This window comes from Lactuca virosa, chromosome 7 (assembly GCF_052849685.1).
Source record: "Lactuca virosa cultivar CGN04683 chromosome 7, Lactuca_virosa_CGN04683_v6, whole genome shotgun sequence".
NCBI lineage: Eukaryota > Viridiplantae > Streptophyta > Magnoliopsida > Asterales > Asteraceae > Lactuca > Lactuca virosa.
This window is the reverse complement of record NC_136432.1, coordinates 22,227,052-22,233,450: the sequence shown is the minus strand read 5'-3', so window position 1 is coordinate 22,233,450 and position 6,399 is coordinate 22,227,052.

Here is a 6,399-nt window from a genome sequence, read left to right as displayed (position 1 = left end):
AGTCATCCGCCCTCGAACGATTCCGTCCATCTGGTTTGGGGGTGTGACAGATTGGTATCAGAGCATTGTTTATAGTGAACTAAGTATATCAAACCACATAAGATATACAAACTATAAATGCATAGGGACTAAAACTCTCTGACAAAACGTTTTTACACCTTAACCGCGTTTCATGTAGCTTAAATTATTTGGGTCATAAAAGCACAAATACATGCATACAACGAGTCATTTTCATAGTTAGAACTATACAAGAAGTATTAAGACAAGTTGGACACTACGACTAGGCCTCAGAATATGTAATCGGATTTGGGACGAATATAGCCTGATCAACTATATTTATCCGAGATCGGACTAATGTATATTGAGGAATGGTCGTAGTGAGCAACAAGTCAAAACTTACCAAAATGACACTAGTATCAAACATACAACCTTAAATACTATAGGAGTATTTGGTAAATACTATAGTCTAACTTACATGTTTAGATTTACGTGTTTTTAAAATTTCTAAGACAATTCTCATACCTCTATTCTCGTACGGACACAATGGCTGGATTCTATCCACCAGGGGATCCCTACTACCCGAATCAGGGCAATGGAGGATGGATAGAGGAGGACCCCGAAGAGGATGAGGAACCTATATAGTTGGAGGAATGGGATGACTCTTGGACAGACTCAGAACCAGAAGTAATCAACCCACCACTCGCTCAACCTCCCGCATTTAGGGGAAACTTTCAGGGACCAACTCCCATTTGGGGAAGCCACATTCACCATTGGAGCCGACAGCAAGGATTACGTCCTCCCTACGGTATGTGTCGGGACTTCTACGACGTCAGGGGTGGAGGTTCAGCCGACCGAGCACTCCCAGTCATGGTGGGAAAACTAGCCAACCAGTCCTATCAATCCGGGGTTCAAGCAGACCGGATTCGTGAAGTCAACGTGGAAGTACAAGTTCACACTTCCGACATCCGTCGACTGGACAGGTTGCAGGAAAATGCCCAACTCCGCACCGACACATTGCAAGATCAACTGATTGCAGCCCTCTCTGAAATAAGGGAAATGAGGGAACAACAAGCCGCTTTTGATAGGCGTCTTATGGGAGCAAAGCAATCAGACACAGAGTCGAGCTCCAGGCGCAACCTACGTCGCAAGTAGTACTTGCTCGGATCCCAAAGATTTTGTTATAGAATAGGAACTCGGCTAAAAGTCTTACTTTTTTTAACTTCTGTATCGGAGACCCATAGAAGGGTCGAAATTTTCTTAACTTCAAAATGTAACTCAACGTATGTTTAATATATATGAAGAAATTTCTTTGTGTGTTAATTCCTTGAATACCACTCAGATTCATAAGTCTATCTATCATTATACAAACTTATATTATGAAACAGACTCTAAACCTTGGGTAGGTCAGTCAAATTCATAAATTGACGAAAATAACAAATTTATTAACACACAGCTTCCAATCATCAAAGACTTATGTTCTTCATTCTATTTCTCTAGCAGAACGATGCCGCCCTGTAGATCTGCACGTCGCGTCAACAACACAACACCTCCACCACCACCACCTCCATCAACGGATAATGCCATCTTGATAGCTGCTGTAACAGCTGCAGTGACAGCAGCAATGGCACAGATGAGTAATAATGGGTCCCGAGGGGGGGGGGGATAAATAGCTCTACGAATGGCCAACGTCAGGGTCGTTCAGGGGATTGCACCTTCAAGGACTTCACCAATAGCAAGCCCATATCTTTTAATGGACCCGGAGGGATAATGGCTCTATCACAATGGATAGAGAAAACAGAAGCGGTTTTCGAGATCTGTGCTTGTCTGGAAGTGAGCAAGGTAAAATTTGCTGCTTGTACATTCTCCGAGAGAGCTCTGACATGGCGGAATGGCCATGTCAAGTCACTAACTCTGGTAGTGGCTAATTCTATGGGCTGGGAGAATCTAAAGCAAATGTTAATGCAAGAGTACTGTCCAAGGGGCGAAGTACAAAAGCTAGAGCAGGAACTTTGGGGCCTTACTATGGTAGGCTCGGACATCACAACCTATACCAATAGGTTTAGTGATCTGGCAATCCTTTGCCCAGGGATGGTTGCTCTAGAGAGCAAGAAGATCGAAAGATACATCTGGGGACTGTCACCCCAGATTCGAGGAAGTGTACTAGCTTCCAAACCAGTCACTTTCGATAGCGCCAAACAGTTGTCACAAGCTCTCGTTGACCATGGAATCTGTCAAGGCTTCGCAACTGCTGTCCCGGAGCAAACCATAGGAAACAACAACAACAACATCAGTACCAACAACAACAACAACAAGAAGTTTTGGAACAAGAGGAAGAGTCAGTTTTCACAAGAACCTTCCAAGAAGCAACAAATAGTGGTAGTCCATGCCGCTACTACCCCCACTGCTGCTCCTGTTACCTCTGCACCAGCAAAGCCATATGCTGGGAACCTACCGAAGTGCAGCAAATGCAATTTCCATCACAACGGAAATTGTCGGGAGATGCACTGCAACAACTGCAACAAGAAAGGGCACACTGCCCATTTCTGTAAGGCACCAGCACGACCAATCACCCAAGTCCCTAGAGTCGGTGTGGGCAGGCGTGTTATGGGTGTGGTGAGGCTGGACACTACAAGAGAGACTGCCCTAAGGCAAGGAATGCTGGCGGCATAGGAAGAGTGCTGGAAATAGGGCAGAACGAAGCAATAGCTGATCCCACGGTGGTTACGGGTACGTTTCTCCTCAATAGCGCTTATGCATGCATACTCTTTGATTGTGGTGCGGAGAGGAGTTTCGTGAGTCATAAATTCAAACACATACTAAAACAGAATCCTAAGTCACTCAATAAGATATTTACAGTAGAAATGGCAAACGGTAGAACAGAAAGCAGAAACGATATGTACATAGGCTGCACACTAACTCTAAACGAACATTCATTTCCAATCGATCTAATGTCGATCACTATAAAGAGCTTTGATGTCATCATCAGTATGGATTGGTTAAGCCTACACCATGCCGATATACTTTGTCACGAAACGACCGTTCTCCTAAATCTGCCAAACGGCGAAACTCTTGTCATTTATGGTGACAAACCCGGTACCAATTTACAAATCATCTCTTGCGTCAAAGCCCAAAAATACCTGCGTAAGGAGTACCATGCCTTCTTAGCCCACATAGTAGATAAGGAAAAAGAAGCGAAAGACCTCAAAGATATTCTAGAAGTCTGCGATTTTCCCGATATCTTCCCTGAAGATCTTCCAGGAGTCCCACCAGAACGACAAGTCGAGTTCAGAATCGATTTAATCCCCGGAGCTACCCCAGTAGCTAAGTCGCCGTATCGTCTAGCGCCAGCTGAGATGCAAGAATTATCCAGCCAATTAAACAAACTACTCAATAAAGGATTCATCAGACCGAGCTTCTCACCTTGGGGAGCGCCAGTCCTGTTCGTAAAGAAGAAGGATGGATCTTTCCGCATGTGCATCGATTACCGGGAACTCAACAAGCTCACTATCAAGAACCGATATCCCCTACCACGCATTGACGACTTGTTCGACCAACTCCAAGGAGCGAGTTATTTCTCGAAGATCGATTTGAGATCCGGGTATCATCAGCTACGAGTCTTGGAAGGAGATGTTCCCAAAACAGCCTTTCGAACTCGTTATGGTCACTACAAGTCTGTAGTGATGCCCTTTGGATTAACAAATGCACCGGCAGTGTTCATGGACTTAATGAACCGAGTGTGTCGTTCATTCCTGGACAAATTTGTGATCGTGTTCATAGACGATATACTCATTTATTCAAAGAGTAAAGAGGAACATGGTCAACACCTCCGACAAATCTTGGAAACTCTAACAAAAGAGAAACTATACGCAAAATTCTCAAAGTGCGAATTTTGGATTCGGAAAGTAGATTTCCTAGGTCACGTGGTTAGCAAAGACGGGATACACGTGGACCCTTCCAAAATCAAGGCAATAGAGAACTGGTCAGCACCAAGAACCCCAACGAAAATCTAACAATTCTTGGGCCTTGCTGGCTATTACCGAAGATTTATACAGAACTTCTCGAAGATTGCTAAACCACTTACCACCTTGACCCAGAAGGGGGTAACTTTCAATTGGGAAGAAAGACAAGACGTTGCATTCCAAACACTGAAGCAAGCACTATGCAGCGCACCTATATTGTCCTTTCCAGAAGGAACAGAAGACTTCGTGGTCTACTGTGATGCATCTAATCAAGGTCTTGGATGTGTTCTAATGCAACGAGGAAAGGTCATCGCCTACGCCTCGAGACAACTCAAGACGCACGAGGTCAACTACACTACACACGACCTCGAACTGGGAGCAGTTGTTTTCGCCTTAAAGATTTGGAGACACTATCTCTACGGCACAAAATGCACAATCTTTACCGATCACAAGAGCCTTCAACACATCCTCAATCAAAAGGAACTCAACATGAGGCAAAGACGATGGGTTGAACTGTTGAATGACTACGAATGTGAAATTCGTTATCATCCAGGAAAAGCGAATGTGGTAGCTGATGCTCTTAGTCGAAAGGAATAGTCGGGCCGCCGAGTGAAATCCTTAACCATGACGGTCCATTCACACCTGTCCACACAAATCAAGGAATCTCAGAGGGAAGCCTTGAAAACAGAGAATGTGACGGGTGAAGCCTTAATGGGAATGGATAAGAATCTTGAACTCAAGGGCGACGGAGTTCGCTACTTCATGGATCGGATCTGGACACCGAGGTTTGGTGGATTCAGAGACGTGGTCATGAATGAGGCTCATAAGACTCGATACTCCGTGCATCCAGGTTCGGACAAGATGTATCAGGACCTCAAGAAACTGTATTGGTGGCCGAACATGAAAGCAGAGATCGCTACCTATGTGGGCAAGTGTCTGACTTGCGCCAAAGTCAAGGTAGAGTACCAAAAGCCATCAGGATTACTACAACAACCCGAAATACCCGAGTGGAAGTGGGAACGGATAACCATGGATTTCATAACCAAATTACCCAAGACAGCAGGTGGGCTAGACACCATCTGGGTAATCGTCGATAGATTAACAAAATCCGCACACTTCCTACCCATAAAGGAAACCGACAAGATGGAGAAGCTAGCTCGAACATACATCCGAGAGACTGTACGACTGCATGGTGTACCAATATCCATTATCTCTGACAGAGATAGTAGGTTCACCTCGCGATTCTGGCAGTCGCTGCAAAAGTATCTAGGAACGAGGCTAGACATGAGTATCGCTTACCATCCACAAACCGACGGTCAAAGTGAGAGGACCATACAAACCTTGGAAGATATGCTGAGAGCTTGTGTAATCGATTTTGGTAAAGCATGGGATACCCATTTACCACTAGACGAATTCTCATACAACAATAGCTATCACTCTAGCATTAAGGTTGCTCCATTCGAAGCCCTCTATGGCCGGAAGTGCAGATCACCAGTGTGCTGGGCTGAAGTGGGTGACACGCAACTAGCCAAGGGACAAGTACCCGACAGTGCTCTCACAGGCCCGAAAATCATAAGAGAAACAACTGAGAAGATTGTTCAGATTCAGGAACGACTAAAGGCTTCAAGAGACATACAAAAGAGTTATGCGGACAAAAGACGGAAGCCCTTGGAATTTCAGGTCGGGGACCGAGTGCTATTAAAGGTCTCGTCCTGGAAAGGGTTAATACGTTTCGGAAAACGTGGGAAACTAAACCCAAGGTATATCGGACCATTCGAGATCCTTGCAAGGATCGGTCCGGTAGCATACAAACTTCGACTACCGCAGGAACTCAATAACGTACATCCTACCTTTCATGTGTCAAACTTGAAGAAATGTTTGTCCGATGAGACCCTCGTCGTCCCTCTAGACGAAATCGAAATCAACGAGAGTCTCCACTTTATAGAGGAACCAATTGAGGTCATGGATAGGGAAATTAAACGAACAAAACAAAGTCGCATACCCATTGTGAAGGTCCGCTGAAATGCAAAACGGGGACCTGAATACACTTGGGAGCGCGAAGATCAAATGAAACAAAATTATCCGCATCTCTTTCCCTAATCCACAAATATTTATCTTACATTAAATTTCGGGACGAAATTCCCTCTAACGGGGGGATGCTGTGACAACCCGATATTTCGAATCAATGTAATGACCTGAAAAGTGAAGAATTGTAATCTCTTTTGATATAATGAAATTAGCGTCAAAAATAAAATGTTGAAAAGTCTCTATTGGGTTGCCTAAAATGATAGTTATCATGTCAAGGTTTTCAGAAATATAAAGAACACTAGAATCCGAGTTATAACGAAGAAGTTATGACCAACCTAAGATTCACAACAAAACCGTCAATACGATTAAACGTTAAACGCGAAGTTTTAATAAAAATACTTTTTAACCTTAA